This window comes from Arvicanthis niloticus (assembly GCF_011762505.2).
Source record: "Arvicanthis niloticus isolate mArvNil1 chromosome Y unlocalized genomic scaffold, mArvNil1.pat.X SUPER_Y_unloc_5, whole genome shotgun sequence".
Lineage (NCBI taxonomy): Eukaryota > Metazoa > Chordata > Mammalia > Rodentia > Muridae > Arvicanthis > Arvicanthis niloticus.
The window spans coordinates 797517-817760 of NW_023045022.1; positions in this window are offsets into that span (position 1 = coordinate 797517).

A 20244-nucleotide genomic window follows, 5' to 3' on the forward strand; every position below is an offset into this window, starting at 1 on the left:
TGGGCATAAACTGGACCTGCCTCAGAACCAATAAGAGCCTATTATCCTCACACATACATACATACAAACATATATACAAAGAGAGACAAAAAGAAATAGACAGAGACAGAGAAAAAGACAAGACAAAAAGAGAGACACAGAGACAGAGAGAAACTCTGGACTTTCAATTTTCTGTCATCTGAGATTGTCCATCTGTTAATTCCAGAACCATGTCTATTTTTCCAGACATCCCTGGATATGGCAGAGAAGGCCAGGTGTCTTTTTTGCCTTCATCTGGGGTGATCTCCATGGATGGTAGGAAAGGTAAGCTAGTCAGGAGAAGCCCAGACTCTGCTGCTGATTTGTTTGTCAGGCATCAGGGCTAGGAGGCTTTCAAGGGACCCAGCCTAGATGGTTCCCTGGAAGCCTGACCTGTTCTGGACACACTAGGGACTACAGCATTCTCTGGCCGTTTTAATCACTTTGACTTCAAGCCAAGACAATGTCTAGGCTCCTCACCCCCTTGGGGCACACCATGAGGTTGATTACATAAAATGATGGGGGAGCCTCCCAAACCTTTGAAATGTTCTGGAACTTGGGTGGTTTTCTGAGAGTCTTGAGACTTCTACCCCACCTGAAGCACAGCTCCAGGAGAGAACATTTTCTTTTAAACAAAAGGAAAGCCAGAGATGATAGCCTAGGAAGGGGGTGAGGTGGGGTTGGGGTTGACAGGGAGGACATTAATTACCTAAAGATATCTGGCCACAAATGCTACTGAGCACTAATATGTACAGACAGCTCAGAGAAGTAAAACAGCCTGTCCCCACACCCTGACTCTTTGTTTGATAGTAACAATGGGATGTGGTGGTTGGGAGGACATCCTACCAGGCAGCTGCTGAGCACCCTCAAACAAAAGCAAGGTGAACCCTGATCGCTCTGATAAACAGGGATGGGCAGGAGAAGTCACCCACAAGAAACCAGATCCAGCCTGGCTCCATATGCATGTTTAGAGAGGTCCTATGACTCTGTACAACCTAAGATGCCTCTTGCACTGTGCTGAAAACCTGGGAGGCTGTGCTCCCTGAGTCAGGCTAGCCAAACCCTGTATCACAGGCCCTGTCTTCTAGTCAGCTGGATCTTGCTTGCTCAGAGTCCTCTCCTGGGCCAAGAAGCCCTCAGAAGCCCCTAGTCCTGCCTGTGCAGCCAGAATAGTGTGGCTCTCAAGCAGGTCTGCCACCATGTTGAGAGGCACAGGGATGTGCAGAAGGAACCCACATTACAATTCTGCTTGAAACCAATAGAGCATGAAGAATGCCACTGCCAGACTGAATAGGTGCACTCCACCTGCCTTTCCTGAGACAAAAAATGCCAACCAGCTGCTGCCAGCTTCCAATAACATGGACAATCACTGAGCTTCACAGTCTACACGTGGGTGTTCATGCAGGACACTGGAAATGCCTAAGGTATATTTAAGTATGTTTTTGCATGGTGTGTGTGTGTGTGTGTGTGTGTGTGTGTGTGTGTGTGTGTGTATGCTCACACAAGAGTATGTTCCTGCACTTCTGTGTGTGCGTGCTCTTTCCTGCCTATAAGGTTTGGGAATATGGATATGGGTGCGTAAGAGTCAGGATCAGGAGATTGTTCATGGTGGAGATGGAAGGGTCACGCATCACAGTTCCTCAACTGCAGGGCCCCTGCCAGCCACTGAAGGGTCCAGAAGGAGGGCAACAAGCACTAAAAGGCATGAGCAGGTACTTGCAAAGGATCCTGTGAGAGCCCTACCTAACACCACCTCCAGTCTGGACCCTAGGGGCAGAGCCTCAGAAACAAATGCCTGGACTTAATGACCAGGAACTGACCTGGACAACACAGTGCCCAGGCAGGACACTGAGACTGGGCCTGGCCTAGAGACTGATCCAGCATTTGGCTTTCTGACCCCACCCACATGGGGGTCTTCTAAAGCCAACAGCCAGTTCTCTTCTTGGGGATGCACATACCACTGTCACTGGCCACACTCTCTCAACTTGCCAGGTCAAGGCACCCAACAAAGAAGGCCATCCAAGGATAATACTTTGCTTGTAGGGCACTTTGATGTTGGAGTCAGAGAGCTCAGAGAACAGGGGAAGTTGAACAAGGCCCCAGATGGTAGCGGTGGGGAACCAACCTTCCCCAATGGTACTAGTCCTAACACTGGCTTCCCACATAGCAGCAGGAGTTTCATTGAACGATTGCCAGTGTGTGGGCTGATCTGTGTGTCACAGAGAACTTCAGTTTCTCTGACCTCAGTCCAAATAAGGTGGAAGTTGAAAAGAAGGCCCACCCCAAAGACCATGGCCTACTGTCCTGGACACACAGGTTAGTATGTCAGGTACCCCTCAATATGAGTTCTGGTGAATGCTGCCCACAAAAGTCATCCAGTAATCTGCCCATTTAGAGGCACAGAGTGGCTGGCTGTTCACTTCCACAATCTCACTTTCAGGCCACCTAGCACCCTGAGCTGAGGACAAGGACATATCTAAAAAAAAAAGGACATATCTAAAAAAAGAAATGAACATTCCATCCCAACCTGACCTTTTGACAACTAGGCTTGGTCTCAGGCCCTCAATTCTAAGCACCTACTAAATAAACATCTCCAGACAACTGAACAGGAAACCAGGCAACCATTATGAGCTAATTCTAGCTCCCTCACAATCTGTCTCCTATCTCTAACCCTCCAGCCCACCTCCATCACACCCCATCCCTTCACCAAACATCATGCAGCACTCTGGGGAAAATTTGTTCTCCTTTTTTTTCTCCAAAGTCCCCAAGTCACTCTCACCATGAATCCTTCTTTCTGTATCCTAGTATGTACCCACCTACTCTACCTGTGCAGGGGCTAGGCACATATGCAACTCAGGGTTCTCGGAAAATATTCAACTGGACCCAAGATGACAGGCACTGAGACACAAAGCACAATGAGCATTTATCACTTGTCCCACCAGGATCCCTGCAGCACATCCTCTCCCCTTACCAATACCTCCTAGACCAATTCATACCAAGGTCCTCTGAGAGTGCCCACTGGAAATTCTCAACATTCTCTCCAAGTGCTCACTACCACAGGATGACAACAACTGCCTGCCTATTCTCCTATCTTTGGATCTGTCTGTCTGTCTGTCTGTCTGTCTGTCTGTCTATCTATCTATCTATCTATCTATCTATCTATCTATCCATCCATCCATCCATCCATCCATCCATCCATCCATCCATCCATCTATCTATCTATCTATCTATCTATCTATCTATCTATCTATCTATCTAATCTTTTTCCTACCAACCTACATAGCTACATGTCTACCTACTTCCAAACCTTCTACTATTTTCTTTTGTCTGACAAATATGTTCACTTCTAGCTACATTTTTTTAGGACAGAAGGGCCTCTTTATTTACCAGATAATGTATGCCATGGTCATTTGAGAAATGCTTCTCATTATCCACCAGCAAGCCTTCCTTTTATAAGCTTTGAGAGTCACCAGAGGACTACCCCTGCACAGTCCTTAAGTCACAGCTGCTGGAAGAATATCCCTCTAACAACTTCTAGGAGAGAAGCCAGCTATTGCTTTCCACTTCTAAGCAATTGTCTCATCCATCCACCAAGACAGAGAGGTACCATCAGGAACAACTCCACTGCTGTACTTTTCAAGCAATTTTATACTTTGTGCCCACCAGAGCTATGGCCATGGCACACATACAGCCTTACGAGTTGTCAATCTTCAAGTTTTTAAAGAATTTTTTTAATAAACTTCTAATTTTTCATACTTTTTTGGTATTTGTCTTCATTATAATTAAATTTCCACATGTATGTTTGATATTTTCATCAACTTTTCACTATTTATCTTAAGTTTTTATCACTAGTTTTTTTAAACAATGTCTTCAATTTTATCAAACTTTTTTCACGCAAATATTCAATTATATCAGAAATTTTCATTAAATCACAATTTCATAAGACATTTTTTCCTTGTCAATTTTTTTAAAGAATTTTTAAAAAAGATTTAATTTTTCATATTTTTTGTATCTGTCATCATTTTAATCAAAATATTTTTTGGTTTGCATATTTCATCAAATTTTCAATATTTATTTTAATTTTTATCACTAGTTTTTTCAACAATGTCTTCATTATTATCACATATTTTTTCATACTAATATTCAATTTTATCAAATTATTATTTTAATAAATTATATTTAACTTTATGAATTTTTTTCCTGTAAATCTTCAATTTTTAAAAAGTATTTTTTTAAAAAACTGTTTCAATTATTTTATACAGTATTTCCTGTAGTTTTCATCATTTTAATTAATTTTTTTCATGTTTGATTTTATTTTTTAATCAATTTTCAATACTTATTCAATTTTAAATCCTATAGTTTTATTAGTAGTTTTATTGATGTTGTCTTAAAATTTAACAAACACTTTTGCAAACAAATATTCAATTTTTATCAGAAATTTTTCTTAAACCACTTTCAATTTCAATGTGAATTTTTATTGTCAATCTTTAATTTATTTAGGAATTTTTAGAAAATGTTACCTCTTTTAGAAACATTTTTCGTATTTGCCATCATTGTAATCAAATTTTTATATGTGTGTTACTTTTTCATCAAATTTTCAGTATTTTTATTTTCATCAATAGTTTTTCAAATTTATCAAACATATTTTGCATAAAAATATTCAATTTTATATGAAATTTTCCTAGAATCACATTCAATGTTATGTGAAATTTTTTCCTTACAATTTTTAATTTTTTTAGAGATTGTTAAAACTTTTTTTATATTTGCCATCATTTTAACAAAACTTTTTCCATATAATTTGTTTTTTATCAAATTTTCACTATCTTAATTTTCATCACTCAATTTTTCAATGTCTTTAAATTTATCAAACATTTTTTCCATGCAAATATTCAATATTACAAAAAATTTTACTTAAATCACATTCAATTTTTAAGAAATTTTTTTGTCAATATTCAAATTTTATGGATTTTTTTTAATTTAAGTTTTTTATACATTTTTAATTTGTCATCATTTGATTCATTTTTCCCAAACATCTTTAATATTTTTCATTAAATGTTTTTGTTTATCTTATTTTTTATTATTTTTCCATGCAAAAATTCAATTTTAATCAAAAATTTTTTCTATCACATTCAATTTCATGAGACATATTTTACACGTCCCTTCAATTTTTTAGGGATATTTTATAAACAATTTTATGTTTTTTATACCTTTTTTCTGTATTTGTAATCATTTAAGCTGTATAATGTATCTGTCAGGTAAAATAATATTATCCCATATGCCACAGTATAGTGTATCACATAATATAACATTATTTTATATATAGCAGTATAGTCTATTTGTTAGGTAATAAAGCATTATTCCATATAAAGCAGTATAGTCTATCTGTCAGGGCAGAGTTTCTCACAAACTTTACTTACAGAAGAAAGAAATGCCAATAATCTTTTCTTCACTCAAACATTGATAAGTACTAATGATAATGTAAACATGATAATGTAAATAATGTGTTAACATAAATATATAATATTAATATAATGTAAATATATATTATAAATATATAATATAAAAATATAATTTGAATATGACTTTAAACATCATTTCATTATTACTGGAGGTTGATGGTGGCCACTAATATATTTAAACTTTATGTATTTATGTCACTGAATCTTGTATAAATTATAAAAAGTACATAAAATTATATACATTATTTAAATTATGCAAGTTACATAAATTATATAAATTATATACAATTATACAAATTAAAAAAGTATATAATAATCCCAGCACTTGGGAGGCAGAGGCAGGCAGATTTCTGAGTTCGAGGCCAGCCTGGTCTACACAGTGAGTTCTAGGATAGCCAGGGCTACATGGAAAAACCCTGTCTCGAAAAAAAAAAAGTATATAAAATAATGTAAATTATATAAAATCATACAAATTATATAAATTATACAAAACATAAATTATAGCAAATATATGAATTATATAAAATATATAACATATATAAAAAGATCAATTATATTGCTTACATAAATGTATAAATTATATAAAATTATATAACATATATTAATTATTTAAATTTTATAATACATAAATTATATGAATATTATAAATTATAAAATGTATATAAATTATGTAAATTATATAAAATTATACAAATTAGATAAAATAACATAAAATCATGAACTATATAAATGTTTGTGTCTTACAAAATTTGAATTAGGCCTTGAGGTAAACAATCATTTGCTCTTTTTATCTCAGTCAATATTTAAAAATATTTTTATTGAACATTTTAATTACTTACATTTATTTATATCTGTTAACAGAAAAGAATATTTTAAAATATTTTTATTATTTTTTAATATTTTTATTGGATATTTTTATTGCATATTTTAATCAGATATTTTAATTGGCTACATTAGTTAGATATTTCTTATTTTATATTTTACTTACAATATTTTCATTAATATCATTTTATAACTATATTTTACCATTAATATTATTATTGTTGTTATTATTATTACTTTCAGCCTGTATCTATTAATGAAAACAAAACCTGGTAGCCTACTTTACTAATTTTATTTTATTCAAACATCATACAAAGTTAATTATCATTATTGTTTATTATTGTTATTGTTAGTATTGTTTTTATTAATATTTTAAGATTCTATTATTTTATTACCATTATTTTCTTTATATTATTACAATTCTTATTATTTTATTAACATTACTATTAATATTTTTATTTATTTTTTATTTTATTATTTTTATTTTATAACATTATTATTAGTATTACAATTATTATATTATAATTATAGAAACTAGCACATTTGTAAGCTCTCATGTATGACTGAGTGCAGACCTTCCAGTAACATATATCCTCAGGGTTTCAACAATTTTATTATATTATTATTATAATTATTATTATTATTTCTATTTTTATAGTCAGTATTATTTATAAATAATTATATTATTATAATTACTTTATTATCATTGTTATTATATTATAATTTTTATCTTATGGTAGTATCATAATTCTATTGTTATGCAATTACTATTATTATTTAACTATTATCAATACCATTAGTATCAGTATTACTTTATTATTGTATGATTATTATGTCATTATCATTAATATTTATTTGAATTATTTTTATATTTTTAATATTAGTGTTATTAATATTTTATTACTGTTATACTATTATTTCAGTATTATTTTTATTGTTTTATAATTAATATTAACATATTTTACTATTATTTTTATAAAATTATAATATAAATTATTCCATCATGATTTCATTAGAATATCACATACACAGGAACACGCCATAGATTCCCTATGGTGATTACATTAGAATATCATGTACACGTGAACATGCCACACTCTATGTCCGTGTTACTGTCATACCTATTCTGTGTGTGTCACATATGCTGCCTTCCCATGTTATTGACACAACCATCCTATGTGTGTCACACATGCTCAATTTTCATGTTATTATCACATTAGTGCTGTGTGTGTCACACACACTCTCCTCCCATTTTATTGTCACACACGTGCTGTCTATAACTCATGCTCTCTTTCAGTGTTATTGGCACAACCACAAACACACTGTGTATGTCACACACTCTCTTCTGTTTTATTGTTACAACCACACTGTGTGTGTCACACATGGTCTCTTTTTGTATTATTGTCACAACCATGCTATGTGTGTCACATGCTCTCTTGCTGTGTTATTGTCACAAGAATAACAAAGATCCCTTGATACATCACGTAATCTCAAATAATAATGAAGACAAAGGTGAGATTTTCACTGTTTTCATTAGCAGTAACCAAACCAACAAATAAATATAAGTAAATAAACAATCACAAACATATTAAAAAACAAATAAAATGAAAGAAAATAAAACAAAAACAAGAAAAAATTAAAATCAAAATAAAAACAAATAAACACAAATTAAATTAAATTAAAAAAATAACAAATGATAAAGAAAAACTTTAAAAAAAGATGAAAAAATGAAATAAAAACAATAAAAACAAAAAAATAAATTAAATTAAAAATAAAAATATAAAATAAAATTTAAAGGTTAATTAAAAATAAATAAAAACTAATAAAAATAAAAAATAAAAAATTAATAATATAAAAAATAAAATAATAAAAAAACAACTAAAAATTTAAAAATACAATAAAAACAAATAAAAAACAAATGAAAACAAATGGCATTAAATAAAAATAAAACAAATATAATAAATAAAAACAAAAATTAAAAATAAATAAAAAATTTTAATTAAAATATTAAATTAAAAATTAAAATAAAAATAAAAGAAGAAATAAAAGTAAATAAAAAGAATAAAAGTAAATAAAAAACAAATACAATAAAAACAAAAATATTAAGAAATAAAAACAAATAATATAAATGAATATAAATTTAAAGACAGATGAAAAGAAAAGTAACAAAAATATATAAATATATAAGTACTACACCAGTTCGACTCCTGTATCCATGTAGGTATACCTCAGACAAAAATTAATCCTTCTTTTGCTTGTAAAATCTGTTGTCTTCACACACGGCTGCCATGAGTTTTATTCCTTTGCCAACGGTGGTGTGTGCCCTCGATATGAAATAAAATTCTGGTATTTGATTCAGAATACCTTGTAACAGTCAATGTATTTTTTCTTTGAAAAAGGGGATTAATTTCCTGCATTTTGACTTTGTATAAATTCTATCATTTAATTTATCTGCTTTCCGGCATACTTGTTCAGATACTTCATGGGATGCCATGGGCAGTGGTCATGTCAGTTATCATGCTATAATGCTACTTCATTTTTAAATATTTTTATTAAATTTAATTTCATTTTAATTTATTATATAACCTCTCACACTACAATGTTATTTCTTTTGTTCTTAATATTTTTAATTTAATTTTATCAGTTCTCATTTTACACTGCTATTTCATTTTTAATATTTTAATTTGATTTAATTTAATTTTATTATACTAGGTCTCACAATACAAGGCTATTTCTTTTTTAAATTTTTATTGAATTCAATTTAAGTTTTTATTGAATAATTTAATTTATTATGTATTATTCATTTTTTAAATTTTATTTTATTTATATTTATTGCATGCTTTATTTATTTGCACTTTAGACATTATCCATTTGTCCCATTTCTTTCTCCCCAAAGAATCTACTTTTCCAATCCCCCTCCTCCATTTTGCTTTTATACCATTTTAATAACATGCATTAAAAATTCAATCTGGTTTACTTGAGAATGAAATGAAAATCACTCTAATTTAAAAGCAGACATTGATAGACCACACATATCTATTAAGATATGTACATGCCATAGTTTGTGCCATTGGCTTGGAGGACTTGTATTTTAATTTCATTTGTGTAGTTTTGTACATTTTAGATTATATATGATCTATATTATATAACTTATATAATATATACTATATATAATACTTATAATATGTACTATATACTATACCATACAATATATGTTATATATTATATGCAATATAATATATACTATGTGCTATGTAATCTAGAATGTATATATATTATAGATTATATATTATATATGTATGTACATATACATCATGAGATATACATTATAAGAGTGACATCATGGGTATGAAATGTGTATAAATCATTGGTGTGATATCATAGGTTTGAATTCATAGTTGAGACATCACAGATGTAGCACTATGAGTGTGACATCATGGGTGTGATATCATGGATGTGACATTACAGGTGTGAAATCACTGGTGATATATCACTGGTGTGACATAACAGGTATGACATTATAAGTATAACATCATGGGTTTGACATCACAGGTGTGATATTATGGTTTGGCATTACACATGTGACATCACAGGTAGGATATCATGGGAGTGACATCATAGATATGACATCACCGGTGTGACATCACAGGTATGACATCATGGGAGGGACATCACAAGTATGACATCATGTGTATAAAATGTATATAAATCATGCATGTGATATCATAGGTTTGATACCACAGTTGAGCCTTCATAGGTGTAACATTATGAATGTGACATTCCGGGTGTGATATCTGTTGTGTGACCTCATGGTTGCGGCATCATGGATGTGACATCATGGTTGACATGATGAGTGTGATATCATGTCTGTGAAACCATAGATGTGACATCAGAGGTTTGACATCATGGGTTTGACATTAAGGGTGTGACATCGCGTTTGTGACATCATGGGTTTGGCTTCTCGTGTTTGACATCAAGTGTATCACAAGGATATGAGATGGTTAAGAATCATGGGTGTGACATTATGAGTGTGATATAACATGTATGACATCATGGGTATGACATGGTTACAAATCATAAGTATGATATCACAGTTATGACATCAGGGGTTTGACATAACAAGAGTGACATCATGAGTGTGATATCAGGGGTGTGACATCACAAGTGTGACATTTTGGTTGTGACATCATAGGTATGTCATCATGGGTGAGACATCACGGGTATGACATGCGTATGACTTTATTTGTGGGACATCACGGGTGTAACCTCATGAGTGTGACATCACAGTTGTGACATTGCGGGTGTGAAATCACAGGTATGACATCACTAGTATGACATAACAGGTATGGCATCACAAGTGTGAGATTATGGTGTAACATCAAGGGTATGACATCACAGGTGTGACATCTTGTGTGCAAAATCACAGGGGTGACATCAGAAGTGTGACCTCATGGATGTGACATATAGGGTGTGATATCATGGGTGTGACATCATGGGTATGATTTCACGATGTGACATCACCTGTATGACAAGGATATGAGATGGTTAAGAATCATGGGTGTGGCATCATGGGTATGACATCAAATGGGTGGAATATTATGAGTGTGATGTAACATGCATGACATCATGGGTATGACATGGTTACAAATCATAAGTATGACATCACAGTTATGACATCAGCAATGTGGCATCATGAGTGTGGCATCAGAGGTGTCACATCATGAGAATGACACCATGATTGTGCCCTCATCATGGCTGTGATATTATAGGTGTGACATCACACATGAGACATCTCAGGTATAACATGAGTGTGATATCAATGGTGTGACATTGATGTGTTGACATTGTGGGTATGACATCATGATTGTGACATCAACTGTATATCATCCTGAATGTGACATGAATTTTAGGACATAAGGTGTGTGACATCACAAGTGTGACATAAAGTGTGACCTCATGGGTGTGACATCACCATTGTGACATCATCACAGGTATGACATCAGGGGTGTGACATCACAAGTGTGACATTATGGGTGTGAAATCACAGGTATGACATCACTAGCTTGACATAACAGGTATGACATCACAAGTATGAGATTATGGGTGTGACATCAAGGGTATGACATCATGGGTGTGAAATGGCAGGTATGAAATTATGAGTGTGACATTACATGTGTGACATGACAGGTATGACATCATGGCTCTGATATGGGTGTGATTTCACAGGTATGACATCATGGGTAGGAATAATGATTGTGATATCACTTTTGTGATATGGGTGTGACAACACAAGTGTGACATCATGAGAGACATGTGCATGAAATCACAGGTGTGACATCACAGGTATGACATCATTGGTGTGACATGATTTTGAAACATAAGTATGACATCACAGATATGACATCATGGGTGTGAAATTATGGGTGTGACATCTGGAGTTTGACATCAAGTGAATGACATTGTAGGTATGACATATGTATCAGAAGGTTATGAATCATGGGTATGACATCAGGGCTGTGACATCATGGCTGTGACACTATAGGTGTGACATCCCTCATGAGATATCATAGTTGTGATGGGTGTGACATCACTGTCTGAAGTCATGTGTAAGATATCATGGGTTTGACATCATGTGTGACATCACAGGTGTGACATCCTGAGTTTGACATCAACTGAATGCCATTGTGGGTATGTCACGTGTATGAGTATGAATCATGGGTATGACATCACTGTTGTTATATTGTGGGTGTGACATGATTGTGATATCAAGTTATGACACCATAATTGTGACATCAATTGTAGGACATCACGAGTATGAAATCACGAGTGACCTCTTGGGTGTGACATGACAGGTATGACATCATGAGTGCAAAATCACAAGTATGACATCATGTGTGTGACATCACAGGTGTGACATAACAGTTATGACATCACAAATGTGACATCATGGGTGTGATATCATCATGTGACATCACAGTTGAGACATCATGGGTGTGATATCAGTTCTGACATCAGAAGTATGAAATGTGTATAATTCATGGGTGTGATATCATAGGTTTGATATCACAGTTCAGACATCACAGGTGTCACATTATATGTTTGACATCACAGGTGTGACATCAAGTGTATGACATCATGGGTGTAAAATTATAGGTGTAACATAAAGTGTGTGACATCATGGTGGTGACATAATATGTGTTGCGTAACGAGTGTGACATCAAGTGTATGACATGGATATGAGACGGTTAAGATCCTGTGTATGACATCACCTATGTGGCATCATGGGTATGACATCTCAAGTGTGACATTATGGGGACGACATCACATGTATGATAACATGGGTATGACATGGGTTTGAATTATAAGTATGACATCACAGCTATGACATTACAGGTGTTATATCACAGGTGTTACATCATGGTTGCGACATCATGGGCATGATATCATGTGTGACATCAGTGTATGACATCACCGGTATGACATGGGTATGTCATGGTAATGAATCATGGGTATGACACCATAGGTGTGACATCACAAGAGTGACATCACAGGTATGATATCCCGGGATTTAAATGTGTGTAAATCAGGAGTGTGATATCTTTGGTTTGACATCACAGTTGAGAAATCACAGGTGTAACATTATGAGTGTGACATCACAGGTGTGACATAATGGGTGTGACATCATCAGTGTGACACCATCAGTGTGACATCAAGGGTATGACATCAAGGGTATGACATCATGGGTATGAAATTGTCAGTCTGACATTACATGTTTGACATCACAGGTATGACACCTAAGTGTATGACATCATGGGTATGGACTATGTATGAATTATAAGTATGACATCATAGGTATCGCATCATGGTTGTGACATGAGCGTGATATCTTGAGTGTGACATCAACTGTACAACATGGGTATGATATGGGTATGTCATGGTAATGAATCATGGGTATAACATCGCTGGTGTGACATCATCGGTGTGACACCACAGGTCTGATATCATGATGTATCATCATGATTGTTATATAAAATGAAGGACATAATGTGTGTGATATCAAGTATATGACAACAAGTGTATGACATCACGTGATTGACATCATGGGTGTGATATCATAGTTTTGAAATCACAGTTGAGAAAACACAGTTATAATATTATGTGTGTGATATCATGAGTATGACATCAAATGTATGACATCATGGGCATGACATGGATATTCCATGGGTATAAATCATGGGCATAACATCATGGCTTTTATATCATGGGAATGACATTGGAGGTGTGACACCATGATTGTGACATAAAGTATAGGACATTCTGGGCGTGAAATCAAGAGAGTGATATAACATGTGTGACATGGGTATGACATGGTTATGATTCATAAGTATGACATCACAGGTATTTCATCACTGTGTGATGTATTGGGCTTAACATCATGGGTGTGACATCTGTGTAAAATCACAGGTGTGTCATCAGAGATGTGACATCAAGGGTGTGATATCATGGGTGTGACATCATGGGTATGATTTCACGATGTGACATCAAGTGTATGACATGGATATGAGATGGTTAAGAATTATAGGTGTGACATCATGAACATGACATATCAGGCATGACATAACAGGTGTGACATCATGAGTGTTACATCTAGTATATGACATAATTGATATGATATGGTTATGAGTCATAAGTAGGACATTATGAGTGTGATATCATGAGTGTGACATCAAGTATGACATCATGTGTATGACATGGGTATGTCATGGTAATGAAACATGGGTTTGACCCCACAGGTGTGACATCATGTGTGTAACTTCTCAGTTCTGACATCATGGGTGTGACATCAGAGGTATAACACGATGTGTGTGACATGACAGGTGTGACATCCAGTGTATTACATCATGGGTATGACATGGGTATGAATCATGGGCATAACATCATGGATGTTACATCTCAGGTGTAAAGTCATGATTGTGACATAAAGTAAAGGACATTCTGGGTGTGACATCAAGAGTGTGATCTGTATGATATCATGGGTATGACATGGTTAGAAATCATAAGTATGACATCATGGATATGACATCAGGGGTGGGACATCACAGGTATGGCATCATAGGTGTCACATCATGGGAATGACATCATGAGTCTGCCCTCATGAGTGTGACATCACTGTTGAGACATTGCTAGTGTGACATCATGGATGAGACATCAAGTGTATATTATGGGTATGATAAGGATATGAATCATGGGTATGTCATCACGGGTATGACATCACTGTGTGACATCATGGGTATGTCATCACGGGTATGACATCACTGTGTGACATCATGGGTAAGACATCCTGGGTTTGACATCACTGGTGTGACATTCGGAGTTTGACATCAAGTGAATGACATTATGGGTCTGACATGTGTATGAGATGGATAAAAATCATGGGTATGACATCATGGCTGTGACATTATAAGTGTGACATCACACATGAGACATCACAGGTGTAACATTATGAGCGTTATATCAAGGGTGTGACATCACTGTTGTGATATTGTGAGTGTGACATCATGATTGTGACATCAAGTATATGACATCAGGAGTGTGACATCATGGGTGTGGCCTCATGGGTATGACATCACAGTTATAGCATTACAAGTATGACATCATGGGTATGACATCAGGAGTGCGAATTCATGGGTATGATATCATGGATGAGACATCAAGTGTATGATATTATGGGTATGATATGGATATGAATCATGGGTATGTCATCACGGGTATGACATCACTGTGTGACATCATGGGTAAGACATCCTGGGTTTGACATCACTGGTGTGACATTCGGAGTTTGACATCAAGCGAATGACATTATGGGTATGACACGTGTATGAGATGGATAAAAATCATGGGTATGACATCATGGCTGTGACACTATAGGTGTGACATCACACATGAGACATCACAGGAGTAACATTATGAGTGTTATATCAAGGGTATGACATCACTGTTGTGATATTGTGGGTGTGACATCATAATTGTGACATCAAGTATATGACATCAGGAGTGTGATATCATGGGTGTGACATCACAGTTATGACATTATAGGTATGACATCATGGGTGTGACATCAGGAGTGTGACATCATGGGTATGACATCATGGGTGTTACATTGTAGGTGTGACATCACTCATTAGACATTACAGGTGTAATATTATGAGTGTGAAAACACCGGTGTGACATCATGTGTGTGACAAAACAAGTATGAAATATTTCTCTAATAATACAAATATCTCACTAATAATAGCAAAAATATCTCAATAACAATGTTTCCCTAATAATGACAATATTTCAGCAATAACAACATTTAACTAATAATAACAATCTTTCAGTAATAACAAAAATATATCACTAATAATAATAACAGTATCTTACTATTAATAACAAAATTTCACTAATATTAAAAATAATGTACTAATAATAACAATATCTAAATAATAATAACAAAAATACCTCATTAATAACAATATTTCACTAATAATGGAAACAATATCTCACTAATAATAACAATATATTACTAATTAAAACAACAATATCTCATTAATAATAAGAATCTTTTGGTAATAATAACTAAAATATCTCACTAATAATACCAATATCTCACTTATAATAACAACAGTATTTCACAAATAGTAACAATGTCTCACTAATAAGAATAACAATATCTCACTGATAATAACAAAAATATATCACTACTAATAAAATATTTCACAAATAGTGACAATATCTCAGTAATAACAATAACTCAAAAATACAACATCTCAATAATAATATCTCACTACTAAAAATAACAATATTTCACTAATAATAACAATATCTCACTAATAACAACAATATTTTACTACTAATAATAACAATATCTCACTACTAATAGAAAAAATATCTCATTAATAACAACAATATCTCATGAAAAATAAAAATATCTTACTACTAATAAAAAATCTCACTATTAATAACAATATCTTTACAACAAAAATATCTCTCTAAAAATAACAAAAATATCTCTCTAATAATAACAACATATCACTAAAAATAATACTATCTTACTAATAATAAAAATCATTCAGTAATAAGAAAAATATCTCAATAATAATAATGATATCTTACTACTAATAAAAAACTCACTATTAACGACAATACCTTAATAACAATAACAGCAATATCTCAATAATAAAAACAAAAATATCTCTCTCATAACAACACTATCCCACTAACAATAACAATATATCACTAAAAATAATATTTCAGTAATAACAAAATACCTCACTAATAATAAAAAAATCTCACTAGCAATAAAAATAATATCTCACTTTTAATAAAAATGTATCTCACTAATAACAGTAGTTTACTACTACTAATAACAATATCTCCTGGATAATTAATAACAACAATATCTCACTGATAATAAAGATATCTCACTAATAACAATATCTCACTAATAGTAACAATATCACAGTAATATTCACAAAAATATAACACTAATAACAACAATATCTCATCAAAAATAACAAAAGTATCTCAGTAGTAATAACAATATCTCATCATGAAAAATAATATCTTAATAATAAAAACAGCAATATCTCACTCATAAAAACGAGAATATCTCCATAATAATAACAACATGTCACTCATAATAACAATACCTCATAATAATAATAAAAATATCTCACTAGTAATAAAAACAATATCTCACTTTTAATAACAAAAGTATCTCACTAATAACAATAACTCACAAATAAAAACAATTTTTCACTAATCATAATTATATCTCACTATAATAACAAATATATACCACTAAAAATAACATCTCACTAATATTTATAACTATCTCACTAATAATAACTATGATATCTCACTAATGCCAAAAATTTTTCAATAATAATAATGAAAATATCTCACTAATAATAACAACAATATCTCACTAATAGTAACAATAATATTTCACTAATAATTACAACAATATATCACTGATAATAACAATATCACACTAATAACAACAATAACAAAAATATCAGATTAATAATAATATCTCACTTATAATATATCAGTAATAAAAACAATATCTGACTAATTATAACAATATTTCACTAATTATAACAACCAAATCTTACTAATATTTACAATAATATCACACTAATAATATTATCTCACTGATAATAACGATATCACATTAATAATAACAACAATATTTCACTAATAATTAATCACAACAATATGTCACTGATAATAACAATATCTTGTTAATAACAACAATATCTCACTAATAGTAACAATATCACAGTAGTAATAACAAAAATATCTCACTAATGACAACAATATCACACTAATAATAACAATATCACACTTATAATAAGAAAAATATATCACTATTAATAATAATCTTTCAATAATAACAACAAAAAATCTCACTAATAATAATTACAACATCACACTAATAATAACAATAACTAACTAGCAATAACAACAAATATATTACTAATAATAACAAACTTTCAGTAATAGTAACAATTTTTCTCTAATAATAACAATATATCAATAATAATAAGAATATCTCACTAATAATTACAACAATTCAATAATGATAACAATATCACACTTATAATAACAAACATATTTCATTAATATGTTAATGATATCTTGTAATAATCACAATACTTCACTAATAGTAATAACAATATCTCACTAATAATAATAATATCTCATTAACAGTAACAATAATATTTTATTAAAATGTTAACAATATCACACTAATAATAATAATATCTCAGTAATATTAACTACAATATCGCAATAATGGTAGCATTATATCACTAATAATAACAAACATATCACATTAATAATAAGAATATCTCACTAATAATAAAAATATATCACTAATAATAACAGCAGTATTTCTAACAACAAACATCACATTAATAATGAGTATCTCACTAATAATAACAATATAACACTAATAATAACAGCAGTATCTCACAAAAATAATAATATCCCACTTAAAATAACACTATCTCACTAATAATAACAGCAATATTTCAATAAATATTAAAAATATTGCACTAATAATAATGACAATATCTCACCAGTAATAAAAATAATACCTCATAAATAACAATATTTCACTGATAATAAAAATATCTCATATTAACAATATCTCAATAACAGTATCATCAATAATAACAAAAATATCTCACTAATAAAATATTGCACTAATAATAATAATAGGATGTCATTATTAATACCAATTTAATAATAATAAAAGAAATATCTCACTCTTACAAAATATCTCTCTAATAATCAGAATAATAACTTATGAATAATAATAACAATATCTCATTAATAACAATCATTAAGTAACAATCACAAAAATATTTCACTAATAATAACAGTATGTCACTATTAATAATAAAATATTAATAATAATAACAGCAATATCTCACTGATAACCAAAATATTTCTCTAATAATAACAATAATTTCTCACTAATAATAACAACGATATCTCACTAATAACAAAAACAGTCTCACAAATTGTTAAAATATCTCAGTAATAGTAACAAAAATATCTCACTAGTAATAATAACTATATATCAGTATTAATAACAAAATTTTAATAATAGTAACACCAATATCTCACTATTAATAAAAATATCTCTTTAATAACAATAATATCTCACTAATAACAAAAATATCTTAGTAGTAATAACAATATTTCATTAACATGTTAACAATATCGAACTAATAATAATAAGAATATATCACTAATAATAACAGTAATATCTCACTAATGATAAAAACAATATTTCACTGATAATACCAACAATATCTCCCTAATAATAATAACAATATCTCATTCAAAATAACAATCATATCTCAATAGTTATAACATCTCACTTATATTAACAATATCTCACTAATAGTAACAATATCAGAATATTAATAACAAAAACATCTCACTAATAACAAAAATATCACTAATAATAACAATATATAACAAACAGTAACAATATTTCAAAAATAACAACAATATCTCACTAATAATAACCACAATATCTCACTAAAAATAACAAGAATTTCTCAGCACAGGGAGGGGTCTCGGGGTAGGCGCACTCTTTGGAGGCGGGTGTATTTAAGGTGGGGATGAAGTTTAGCAGCTCTTGAGAACAGGAGGGAGGCCAGTAGGAGGATGCAGCTTGGCCTGGGCGCCCGCTGCAGGAGCTCGCCACCCCCTCAGCCTCGGCCTCCAGGACCGCCGAGGGTCCGCCCGCCTCCCTGTGTGTCTGGCTAAATTATTCAAGTTTGTGGGATACTATATGAATCTTAAGACTGTAATAAAGTGGCAATGTATCGGGAACCTACTCCACCTCTGCATGGAGATATGTCTACTAGTCCTGTTGCAGAAAGCTGGTGTTACACACAGGTTAAATCGTGAAATTTTCCTACATGTGGACTATTAATAACTTCAGTTTTTGTCCAGAAGAAAGGGGTGAAGTGTTAAAAAAGAGTTCAACATTTTCTTCTGGCCCAAATGATAAAATGAAATGTACCTGAGGGTGAACCCAAAGGGATTAGATGATGAAAGTAAAGACTATTTGTCCTTATATTTGCTTCTAGTTAGTTGCCCAAAAAGTGAGGGTCAAGCTAAATTCAAATTCTCTCTTCTGAATGCTAAAAGGGAAGAAACAAAAGCAATGGAAAGCCAAACAGCATACTGATTTGTACAGGGGAAGGACTGGGGATTTAAAAAATTCATTAGAAAGGATTTTTTGCTTGATGAAGCTAATGGTCTCCTTCCAGATGACAAGTTTACGTTATTGTGTGAGCATCTCCAACACTGCTTGCAGAAGAGGTGGAAGCATTGCACTGCCCTCCCTAAAGAACTGGCATCTCCCCTCCACTCC